Here is a 12,566-nt window from a genome sequence, read left to right as displayed (position 1 = left end):
CTGGTGTTGCTTCCTAGGGTGTAAAGTCCAAGTTCAGGTTCTCTGAGGGCCAGGCTGAGCTTGAGATGACCAAGTACTGTGTAGCTTCTCATCCTTTGCATGTGGCTTGCAGGCTAGCAAGCTACCTGAAAGTTTTATGGCTCTAAGTGTTCTTCCCCCTTCCTCCCTTCTTTCTACCCTCACATTGGCACCTCAAGTTCTGACTGCCTTGACCATCCTGGTGTTCCAACGCCTGCAGGCACATACATCTATAACAGTTTAAATTTTATCCTTACCACCCCTCGTACTTGACCAGAGGATGGTTTGGTTTAACTCATTTTCTGTAGACCACAGTGGAAGTCAGGCCTTAGCTGCCAGGGCCAGTTATCCTGTTTTCTGTCTAATGGCACAGGTCTGTTGTTTGGCTCCTCTTCAGGGGTCCCTGTCCTGCACTGTCCAGATGGCTTTACCTTTATAGGATGGCAGATTTCATGCTGCAGTGAAATGGAGTGGGCTGAGTTGGACTTGTGGCTGTGAGCCACCTATAACTCCTTTATTCAGATCTTTTACAACATGAATTTTGTTGCACCTTGTAAGTAATGGCTACCCTGCCTGCCTGCCTGCCTGCCTGCCTTCCTTCCCATTCAGACCAATTAGCATGAGTGAAGAGTTCTTTCAGGAGTTTCCTTGAGCAGTAGTTTGGGAAGGAGGAGGTATGGTGGGTATCAGGGTGTGGGGCCCAGTCACAAAAATACTTGCTGGGCAGTGGAAGTGGGACTCAGGTCCTTTGTCCCTGTGGAACCAGGGTGTGTTAAAAACCTTAGTTCTTCATTCTAGGATCATCCCTATTCTCATACACTGATTATAATCAAGGAACAAAAGGTTACAATAAACCAGAGGCTGGCAGATGGATAGTTTGGGGCTCTCACACTTGAGATGGCGTGCAAAGTGGTTTCTCTAGAATATTTTTTTTTTGGGCTAGTAGAATGCTAGAAGATTTATCTTTTGTATGTAGTTAGCCATGCATTTGATGTAACATGCTGTGTGTCATTAACCGTGCATTTGATGTGACATGGTTGTAAATTGTTAACTATGCATTTTGATATAACATGCTGTGTGTGTACTGAACCATATATTTGATGTGGCACAGCTGTGCATAGTTAGCCATGCATTTGATATGACGTGGCTGTATATAGTTAAGCATATATGTGATGTGACGTGGCTGTGCATGGCTAGCCAAGTGTTTGATGTCACATGATTGTGTATAGTTGACCATGCATTTGATGTCACATGGCATCTGAGGTGTGCAAAGAGGGTGACAGGAAAAGCCTTGCTTGTCCACATCCCATCTTGGGAGGAGGGAGGCTGTTGCTGCTGCAGAGGCTACATTTCTCAACATTCCAACTTTCTCATCTTTAGGTAGTCTCCTGATTTGCAGACTTTAAAACCCAGTTCTTGAGAAAGGAATTATAGCAATAGATTGCAAGATTAGAAGCATCTAGTCATTTCCATAGACACCCCAACCATGGAGTGTGCACACTGGTGGGGCCCTGCAGACGCCATCCGAAGGGGACCTCTGGGAGAAGATTGGCTCTGGGGCAGGCCACTGGATATTGTGGCCAGCCACAGCAGGGCCAGGCATTGTGGCAGGACCTCCCCAGCCTGGGCCTGGGCCTGATTTACCAGCCTGGAGCTGCTTGGAAGTCTTGGGTGTGCTGCTCCCAGAGGAGGAGTGGCTCCGCTTATACTCTCAGCCTCAGGCCCGTAGCCCAGGCCAAGTGGTTTCTTAAAAAGAATTCTTCCTCCCCTGATTAATTTCTGGCATGCAGTGCTTGGGAGCTCTTGCGTCAGTAAATCGTCACGAACCCTCAGTCGTCTGGATCAGACATAAACACCAGGCCTAGCTCCACCACTCCTGACACCCTGCCAGGCCTGCTTGCCCTCAAAGCCTTAGGATGGGCAGCTGCAGAAAGAGAGGCAGGGACTATTGCTGCTCACAGAGTCCTCTCAGAGGACGCCTAATCCTGCACCGCATGCCATGCTTGTGGGTCAGGATGCTGGACTCAGATGCAGCTTATTTATGGAACTGTGTGCTGTTTCTCCCCTGACATTCCAGACACATCCATTAGGTGTTTTACTCTTTGGGAACAGTTACTGCCTTTCGTTGGCATTCTGTTTGAGTTTGGAAAGGTCCCTGTGTGAGATTTACCTTGTGGTTTTAGCATTAGGGGAGCTTAGAGAGTGAGTATGTTTCCTGCTGTCTGGACAGAACTTTCTGCTGAAGTCTGAGGAATTCAGTGAACTCACCATCAGGCCTTGTCACCCGTAGGTGAGACCTTCTCTACTCTTGTCTTCTTGCTCCCCCCTGTCTAAGACACACTTTTGGTCTTGCTCTGTATTATCGGAAAAGGCCAGACAGAGCAGGTGAAGTTTCACCAGAGCAGCTTCAGACTCTTGGAAAACAATGTGTAACTGATGGCCTGCAGTAAGTGTGAAACACAAACATTAGGGCTTCCTAGTGCATCTTTAGGGAGATGTGTGGCTGTAATCCAGCTGTTGCAGATACTAAGAGGTAAAGGGGGGGGGGGGGGCTGGTTATTCTCTGTGGTTGTGTCAGGTCATCCTGTGTTTGAGACAGAGTTTCTCAGAGGCTCCAGAGGCAGTTACAAGTGTAGTTGCTGAGGGAGCCCTTGATGTCCAGGTAGCCTGTGCAGAACATGAGATCAGGGATTTTCTTTATTTTCTACTAATTTTCCATCTCTACAGTCCCTGTCACAGTTTAAGGAAGATTTATGAATGAAAAGTAAATCTAGGTTGTAAGCAGTGTTAACCTATGTGATGCTAAAGCTAGTGATTGTTTCAGTCAGTGTTCCTTGGTGGGCTCTAGGGCTCTGCCACAGTGGAGCTAGAGCTCAGTGCTTCCCACGCCATCTAAACTATATGTGAGGCATGGCCACTTCTCCCCCGGGCCGTGGGTAGTGGAAGAATGCTTATTAGGCTCAAGTTCACTTGTTAATGTCATTTGCTCCCTAAGCCTTGTAACTCTCTGGGATACGCAGCTTCTGCTGCAGGTGTGGTGAGAGGCTCCATGGCTGGGCCAGGTGTTCAGGTGCAGCTGAGAGAACAGAGTCAAGCAGGGCTCAGCTCAGAGACCCAGGTCTCTGTGGCTTCTGGAGGTTCTGCAGTCCCTGGTTTTGAAACATGTTTAGTACAGGCAGTTAGTTAGTTAATCAGTCATCATAGGCTAAGCTTTTCCTGGAAATGTGTGTGTGTGTGGGGGGGTACTATTGCAGGTGATGTGGTCTCAGTGGTTCCCTGGGCCTGGGAAAATCTTGGGTCTGTGTGCTTCTCTTAGGAATGAGAGCAGAATTCTCTGTGGACAGGGCATTCATGGGAACTGCTCCACTGGCTGCATTTACTGTATGGAGTCTTAAGGTAGCATGGAAGTGAGCCTCTTAAGCCACAGAGGCAGTAGCTATTAGCTTGCTGGGATGCCTTCTGTAAAGGCCAAGTTTCCTTGTTAGTCTTATTGTTCTTAACAACACGTGGCACCTGTGGTGGGTTCCCCATTCTTTCTCAAGGTCTTTCATTTACTGTGTCTTGAACACTTTTATATATCAGTTACAGCTTTTGCCTGGGTGTGGCAGCACATGCCTGTAATCTCCGAAATCAGAGGCAAAGGCAGGAGGATAGAGTTTGGGGCCCAGGCTGATCTATGCTGTGAAGCACTTATTCTTTCCTCTATACTTGGCCGTTATTCTGGTCTTTTCTAACTTGCATGTGGTTTTCTTGGCTCATTGTGTCTATTATTGTGGCAGAATTCAAGCAGCGTAAATATTTCTACTGTGACCATCTTTAAGTGTGTCTGATGCACTTAAAGTGATGCATTGTCATGCACCTGTTTTCAAACATCGACCTTTTCGAACAGAAAGGGTGCCTTTCAGTACCGGCTGCACATCTCCTTCCCAGCCCCAGTGGTTACCAGGCAACCCTATGTACCTCAGGTAAGTGCAACTATGTAGTGTTTGTCCTCTGCCAGGCTTATGTAGTATAGCGGTGTTTCAGGAATCATCTGTGTAAGCACCTGACAGAATCTCATTCCTTTCCAAGGCTGAATAATGCTTCCTCTGTATGATTTACATCTTATTTATGCATTCTTCTGATGTAGACTCAGGTCATGTTAGATTTTAGGTGATGCGAACATTGGTGGACTTGTGTCTGTTTGAGTCCCCACTTTGAATTCTAGGGGCAGACCTGGAAGATCATGAGAATGCCACATGTAATTGTTGAGAAACCACAGTTCTCACGTTTTTAATATTTTTTAACAGCGTTGTCTGGTGAGTCCACTCTTCTGTACACGTGCTAATTTTGGTACCTTGCCATTGTTAAAGGTGGTGTTTCATCGTGGCTTCACTTGGCTTTCATTTGCATTTGCTAGTAAGTAAAGCTGCTGAGCAAGCACCTCCTTAGGCTTCTTCTTTGTGGAGATGTCTGTCTAGGGTTTGGCTGTTTGAGTGGGTTGTCTCCTTACTGTGAATTGCGGTGTGCTTAGTCTACCGCTTGCCCGGGCTTCTCCCACTCAGTGTTGCTTTTGTGATCTCTAGTGTCTGCTTTTGAGGAGGTTTAGTTCTCCTTTCTATTTGTTGACTGACTTTGCTGTCATGTCTCAGAAGCTGCTGCCAGGTCCAAGGTATGAAGATCTTCTGCTGTCTGGTAAGAACTTTATGGTTTTAGTTTCTGTATTTGGACCTTTAAATTTGGGTTAATTTTTGGCCACTATGTGAGACAGATCTGCCTTCATGGCTGTTGTGGATGACGTTGCTGTCTTCTGAGTGGTTAGGTCAGAGGGAACCTTTTCTTGGGAAGCTGTATCAGCTACAGTTGTCTCCCTTTCTTTCCACATCAGCACAGCTGCTGCTCTTTCTAGGCCAGGGTGTGTGGACATACAACTTTGCCTCTCCTGACTCCCATCCTTGCCACTGTATTCCTTTATCAGCTTGTTGTTATCCATACCTTCTTCTGTTTGTCTTCCTCTCTGAAGAGCGGCATGTTTGAGAATGGCTGGCCAGGTGGCTGTAGGTCTGCAGTTGTGTCAGGTGTGAACTGGTGAACCCCATGAATGGTGCTTCCAAACTGCTCTCTCAGCTTGCAGCAGAGTCCCTAATGGATCTGCCCTTGGAGCCTGCATGCACTGGCTGTGGGGCGGGCTGCTGAGTGGGGAGACAGCAGTACACATGGTGCCTTGGCCTGGTAGGTTCCTCCTGCTTAGCAAGCAAGTAGTAGTAGCAGCAGCAGCAGCCTTTACAGGGAACGGAACTCACCCATTTTATCTGAATGAGCTTCAAGACTGCTGTCCTTACCTTTAACCAAAAATGCTTGAACCAAATTGCCAGTCTTATTTTGTGTTTAATTTTCTTCACAAACCTTCCTGTTTGAATTATGTACCTGTGAGTCTGTGTTCCTGTTTGAACTTCATATTGGTTCACTGTGACTGAATCATCTGATGCCCCAAGCTTGTGTTTCCTTAACCTGACTGCTTAGCCTTTGCCTCTGCATACACAGTTTGTGTTTGAAGTTCAGGATCACTTGAGCACTTTCTTTGTACAACTTCTCAGTTGCTCAAAGTTTCTGTTGCTGGGCATTATCTTTTTCAGCTGGGAAGCAGTGCTACTTGCTTCTTATGCTCATCCTTAAGTTATAAAAGCCCTGTCAACTGCATCCATGCTCTGAGAGCCTTTGCATTTGTGGCCCACAAAGGTGTCCTTTTTCCTTCATTTGAAGGAATTCAAATGAAGCTATAAAGAATATATTTTGTTTTGAATTTTCTTAGTTCACTTAGTTTTTTTTTTTTTTTAAGAGTGTGTGTTCTTGTCTTTGAGTTTTGTGACACCCCTTTATGCTTAGGTAGTATGATTCCAGCTTTGTATGAGACTACTATCCCATTCCTTCTTTCCATGGTGCATGCTGGGTGACTTTACCACCCAGACTATGGGCACTGTTAGACATGAGCTGCAGTTATTAGAAATGACTGATGCGTTATATATACAGTTGCACTGAGTTTGGTTGGTTGGATTTTGAGACAGGATCTGGTTGTGCAGCCCATACTGGTCTTGAACTTAGGGTCTGCCTGCTTCAGCCTTCTGAGTGTTGGGTTATAGGTATGTGCCACCACCATGCCAGGGCTTATGTTATTTATGGCTTATATAAATAGATTCTAACTACTAAGGAATAAATTTGCTAGGCTTTTGTTTTCATGTAGTATTTTCTCATGCTACCAAAAGGTCAACTTCAAGGACAACTGTACGCTAGCATGAATGTACAGATTGCTGCTTTCCAACCTAGTCAGGGCAAGTGCTCACAGAAGGGAGCGGACAGCACTGTGCCAAGTGTTGAGCAGCAAAGAACAAGAGGAAGCCGAGGGCACTGTGTAGTGGCTGTTCCTTTCATGAGGACTCAAAGTGTTATGGCTTTGGTCCCCCCCACCCCCATGTGTGTGTGCGTGTGTGCACACACTTCTGTGAGAGTGTGGGAATACCCCATGTGTTGGGGTGGGTACACTAGAGGTAGACACCTAGTGTCTTCCTCTATTGCTTTCCATTTTGTCTTTTTTTGTTTTTGTTTTTGAAATAGGGTCTCTCACTGAACCTTGAACTCTTCCTTTAGACCACACTGACTGACGATGAACCCTAGGGACCCTCTTCTCCCTTTCTAGTGCTAGGATTGTGGTTGCTCACCACCATGCTCGGCTTTTATGTGGTGCTAGATACCTGAATTGAGGTCATAACATTTAATATGGTGAGCACTTTGTCCGCTGAACCATCTCTCCAGCCCCTTGGAGGATGGGTTTTAGAAGCATGTACCAAGTGCTGTTGGCCTTCTGGCCTAGCACAGAGCTGGGGCTCAACTACAGAGGTAGTTGAATGCAGCTCTTTTTGGGTTCTTGTATGTAAATCCCTTATGTGTGCACCCATATCTCCAGTTCCACTCAGCATTGCTGTGGCCTCGGTTGTTCTAGTCTCTTTATAGTTGATAGTCTCCTGGAGAGCAAAGTACTTAGGACCCAAATTTTTTTAAAAATATTTATTCATTTGTTCAACTTTAGAGTAATAAAATAACAACAACAACCAAACAAAAATATCTCTGAGAAAAACAAAACAAAACAAACAAACAAACAAAAAAACAGTGACCAGAACTCAGCAAACTTCAAAGGCATAGGACCAAACCCTGTGTTCAATGTGCTTCAGAGAGTTCCCACTTCTGTGTGAAACATGGCTCGATCTATATTTCATTTTAACCTCTCTCTTCATATCTGCTCACATTTGTAAGTATGGAGCTGAGTATCTTCTGTGTGGCTGTGAGGTTTGGCGAACCTCTCCTGCTCACCCTGCCCTTATGGTTGCTTGTGTGACAGCAGGGATACACCCTGCCTCTCTGCATTGTGCAAGGATGTTCACAGGAGTCTCCACTGATTCCTGACATACTGGGCTCTGGATGCCTGCTTGTTTGAAGCTCTTTAACAGTTGACTATGAACCATGCACCCTCTGAGGGGAATATGGCAGGGTGCCCACTGAGGCCTTACTCAGGGAACAGCCATATATATGACCTTATAGGGGTTGTGTTGTCTGAGGTATTGTAGGGAAATGATTTATGAAGAAAGATGCGCGTGCGCGCGCGCGTGCGCGCGCACACACACACACACACACACACACACAATTTTGTTACAATTTCCAAAATTTTCTGCATAGAAGAGGTACTGTTTCATAGTCCCACTGGTGGGTCTGGCCTGGTAGGTGGTTCCTACGCGCTGTGCCAGCTGAGTCTCTTCTTACTTGCTGTCTGGATAAGTGCAGAACTCTCTCCTTCCCAAAGGCTGTTTTTCTGTTGGCATGTTGGACTTGGTTCCCACGCTATTCCAGAGTTCTTCACAGGAGGGACCATGACTACTAGCTACATATTTACTCACATGGTTCCCCTCTTTACCTGCTGCTTTTGACATTTTATTGTGCTCATTTAGCACTAAGCCTTTCCCAGAGTCACACTTACTGTGCGCCTTCTTGCACCCGTACTGGGATCTCCAGTGGGAAGCCAGCTTCTGTGTAGCCATCAGGGGGTGTCCCTTGTGCTGTGTGCTGAGTGTGTATCATACCCTGGCTGTTGAGAGTTTACTCTTGGGTGTGGTGATGTTTTGGTCTAATTTTATCTTAACCCAGCTTACCCTTCGTTGTCCCAGTACTGTTTATTTACAGGTCCCTGTTGTATCAGTGACTGAAATGCTCCCGTCACCCCTGCTGGACTCTGTCCTTTTACCTGGCTGTGTCTAGTCATTGTGACAGCACCATGTTGCCTCAGGTATAGCTCTGTTCATTGTGCCTCTATTAGCACTTACCTTCTTAAAATTTACATTTCTGTCCTAAATCTTTCTTTTTGGAACACTAGTGTTGTATATTTTTCTCTGGCCTCTCCTCAATACCCCCATCCCCACTATACCTTTGGGAGGTTTATTTTAATTAGGTGTATATGTGTATCTATAGTGCAGATGTTCATTGAATTCAGAAGAGAGCATTGGATGCCCTGGAACAGGGAGTTGTGAAAGATCCACACTACAGTTTTCTGCAAGTCCTCTCTGAATTCCTTCTATAGGACTTTTCACTGTTGAACAGTTCTCCTTTTAGTTCTATCTCCTTCATTATTTAACTCATTCATTTAGTTTAAAATATCAAGAATTATAATTTATATTTGTTTTATATGGCTCATTTTTATTGGATATTCTCTGTATTTACATTTCAAATGTTATTCCCTTTCCCCCAATCCCAATCCCCCCTCCCCCTCCCACTGCCTCCATGAAGGTTCTTCCTCTCTCAACCACTCTGTCTCACCTCAGCACCTTGACATTCCCCTATACTGGGAGAATGAGCCTTCACTGGACCAAAAAGGCTTCTCCTCCCATTAATGCCAGAGAATGCTATTCTCTACTGCATATGCAACTGAGTCTCTCCATGGGAACTCATTGGTTTGTGTTTTAGTCTCTTGGAGCTGTGGTGGTTTGGTTAGTTGATTATTTGTTCTTTCTATGGGGTTGCAAACCCTTTCAGCTCCTCTGTCCTTTCTCTAGCTCCTTCATTGGGGTTGCCGTGTTCAGTCCGATGGTTAGTTGAATGCATCCTCATCTGTATCAGTATGGCTCTGGCAGAGCCTTTGAGGAAGCATTCACATCCTGCCAGTAAGCGCTACTTGGCATCAGCAACAGTTTAGTGGCTGCATATGGGATGGATCCCCAGGTGAGGCAGTCTCTGGATGATATTTTCTTCAATCCCTACTCCTCTATTTGTCTATTTCTTCCCATGAATGTTTTGTTCTCCCTTCTATAAAGAACTGAGGTATCCACTTACTGGCCTTCCTTCTCTTTGAACTTCATTATTTCTGTGAATTGTTTCTTGGGTATTCTGAGCTTTTTGGTCTAATATCCGCTTATCAGTGAGTACATATCATGAGTGTTCTTTTGTGACTGGGATGATAGTTTCAAGTTCCATCCATTTGTCTAGGAATTTCATGAAGTCATTGTTTTAAATAGCTGAGTAGTAAGTACTCTATTGTGTAAATGTAACACACTTTCTTTATCCATTCCTCTGTTGAAGAAGGGCATATGGGTTCTTTCTAGCATATAGCTATTATAAATAAGGCTGCTATGAACATGTGGAACATGTGTTCTTGTTAGATGTTGAAGCTTCTTTTGGGAATATGGCTCATTTTTAACGTGTGTGTGTGTGTGTGTGTGTCTGTGTGTGTGTCTGTGTGTCTGTGTGTCTGTGTGTAATGATTAGTACATATAATCTTACTTATTTCTTAATGTCCCTCCAGGAAAGGTGGGTTGTCATATTACCTTTTGGCAGATGAGTAACTGAGGCATAGGAAGTTTGGGAGCTCTCCAGGGGCCTGCATAGCTATTAAATAGTAACAGGACTGTCTAATAAGCCTGCTACTACTTTCCTGGTCCAATACCTCCTTATGGCTTATTATTATGACTTTTGTTCTTGTCACTTTCTGTGGACAGTGTATGTGTTGCTGACACATTCCTTCAGATGGATTCTGATATGTTTATACTCAGTGGCTTAGGCCCTGCTTAGAACACACCTCACGGTGCATGAGCCAAAGTTTCTGTCAGGGCTCACCAGCTGTTCACAGCAAGGTGATCTGTGGCTCTGAGTCCTCAAGGGCACTTTCTCTCTGGATCCGCTCCCTTCTAGCCATTGGCAGGCTTATGTTTGTTGGCCTTGTCTGATTTGCCTTGCTTCGAACTCCTGTCTTCTGTGGGATTCATTTGTGCCCTGCTGAACACAGCTCTGTAGGTGATATGGTCACTCTATCAGGAACAGGGTCTCATTTTCAGGCTTTGCCCTGTTCACTGTCCTCAGCTGGCTGTTGTGTGGAGTACTAGCTTTGCTAGAAGCTATAATGTGACTGAGCAGAGAGCTGGAATAATCTGGGGTTTCGAGGGGCTGAAGATCAGCCTAGCCATGCTTGTTAATACTGCAGGAAACCATGTGATTCCCAGGTGTCACTGCCATATCGAAAGTGTTCCATTGGAGGTCTATAGGTACAGTCCCTGGATTCAATTCCAAGGAGAAGAGCTGTTCTTGAGTTATGAGTACCTCTAGGGTCCTTGCCCCAGCCTCTCAGTTCTGAGACAATAAGATCAGTTTCTGGTTACCTCAGGGACATCCCATCTAGTTCTTTTTTCAAGGACTTTTGTTCTCCATGTAGAGCACATTTAAAATATGGAATGAATCTAAGTAGAAGCCAGCTTGGTAAAGAGACAGGGACAGAAGAGAGCTTCCTTATCCAGTCATCACCCCTCTTTTGGATTCCCCAAAGGTACATCAGCAGAGATCAGATATGATCAGAGATCATGCCTCAGCCTTCCTCTGGGATAGTCTTGCATGCAAGCTGCACCAGGCCACTGCCTCCAGCTTCTTTTTCCCAAGGCCTCCCTACAGCAAGCACCGTGCTGGCTTGCCTGTAGGCTATAAGTGGGGCTTGCAAGTAGAACTGGAGCTTGTGACTGTGCCAGCTCCTGTGGTTGAAGCCAAGAGGGAAGGGGATTTGCCTGGATCACTGTGCTGCTGGTCCTGAGCCTGTGCCACTGTGCTAGACTGTTGAAGCCTCTGTTTTGCAGCTTGTGTCTAGTTATGGGTATAGAGCTCTGGCCACTCTTTTTCTATTCTTGGTCTGGTGAGTGCTGTAGAGTTTTGGCACAGCAAACATCAACTTCACCCTTGGCACTGTGCCTGTTTCTAAGTCACTGTCCATTTTCATGAAGACCATTGTGAAAGTTTTTATTAGTTGGATATACAAAGAAAAGAGTGGTTTGTCTTTCCTCTACAGCATAGAACAGATGATGAACAAGAACAAAGACTGACAGCATGTGTGTCTTTGGTGCAATGGTAGAACCGTTACCCCTCGCCATACACCTCATAAATAGTACTCAGGGGTTGTGTTTAGGGTGTGGGGCAATGAGAAATTTTTGCTTGCATTTTATTGATGACTCAATTCATGTTCTATCAAATAGTTAAGGGAGAAAAGAACACACGTGAAAGCGTGCATGCCCATGTGCATGAGTGGACCTTTTGGGTACCATGTGGGGACTCACCATGATGAGCCTGCTCTGGAAATATGGGTTGAACCATCACCTAGTTCTGTGTGATGGAGATATCAATGTGCAAATGGCCTCCCTTGTATCTGGTCTCATGATCTGGGGCCCTGGCATTGCAACCTTGGCAATGGTGCTGAGGACCCCTCTAAGAAGAGTGTGCTGTCTTGGCTCTGTGCTGCTGCTGGCCCTGAGATCCCATCCTTACTTAGGTGGCGCTGCTGCTCTGCCTCTTTATTGGGCATGGGGCATGGCCACTTTCAATGGTGATGCTGCCCTGTGACACCGAGGCTTATGAGCTGTAGACTCAAGAGCTGAGTTCCTTCAGTTTCTTTAGCCTTCCCACAGCAGTCCAATACCTGAGTGAATGAATGAACCCCAGAACTCCAGCTCTGTGAACAGGCTCCTATTCTTTGGGGGCTAAACTAGGGACCTGAGATTCCGGCATGAGATGCAAGGAAGAAGAAATGAGAGGTAAGAGACAGGCTGTTCTCTGTCACGGTGGGGCTGCCTTTCCCACCCACTGTTGAGGCATTCTCTTGAGGTGAATCCTAATGCTAAAGCAGGTTCCTGGGCACAGGGTGTGGTAGACCTTCCACAGCTGATTTACCTTTCAGGGTTCACTTTACTTGGGTTTGACAGCTTCTCTCTCTCTCTCTCTCTCTCTCTCTCTCTCTCTCTCTCTCTCTCTCTCTCTCTCTCCTCTCCTCTCTCCTCTCTCCTCTCTCTCTCCTCTCTCTCCTCTCTCTCCTCTCTCTCCTCTCTCTCCTCTCTCTCCTCTCTCTCCCTTCCTCGTCAGGCTGATGGCTTCATGGGAGCAAGGCCAGCATCAGAAGGCACATGGTGGTAAAGTTGTTGATAATAGAAAGATCTACCCTCACATTAGCCTCCTGACTGCTCGTGTGTCACCTGAACATAGAAGGCATTTTCAGCACATAT

General features: G+C 45.8%; 1 protein-coding gene across 3 annotated transcripts in view; it reads left to right on the top strand.

The window, feature by feature from the left end:
• HDAC4 (histone deacetylase 4) overlaps positions 1–12,566 on the top strand; it is a 234,540-nt gene that overhangs the window by 45,373 nt on the left and 176,601 nt on the right. The window lies entirely within an intron of this gene.

This window comes from Micromys minutus (genome assembly GCF_963924665.1).
Source record: "Micromys minutus genome assembly, chromosome: 19".
Lineage (NCBI taxonomy): Eukaryota > Metazoa > Chordata > Mammalia > Rodentia > Muridae > Micromys > Micromys minutus.
Note: the sequence above shows the minus strand (reverse complement) of the source record. Positions and strands in the feature narration are given on the sequence as shown.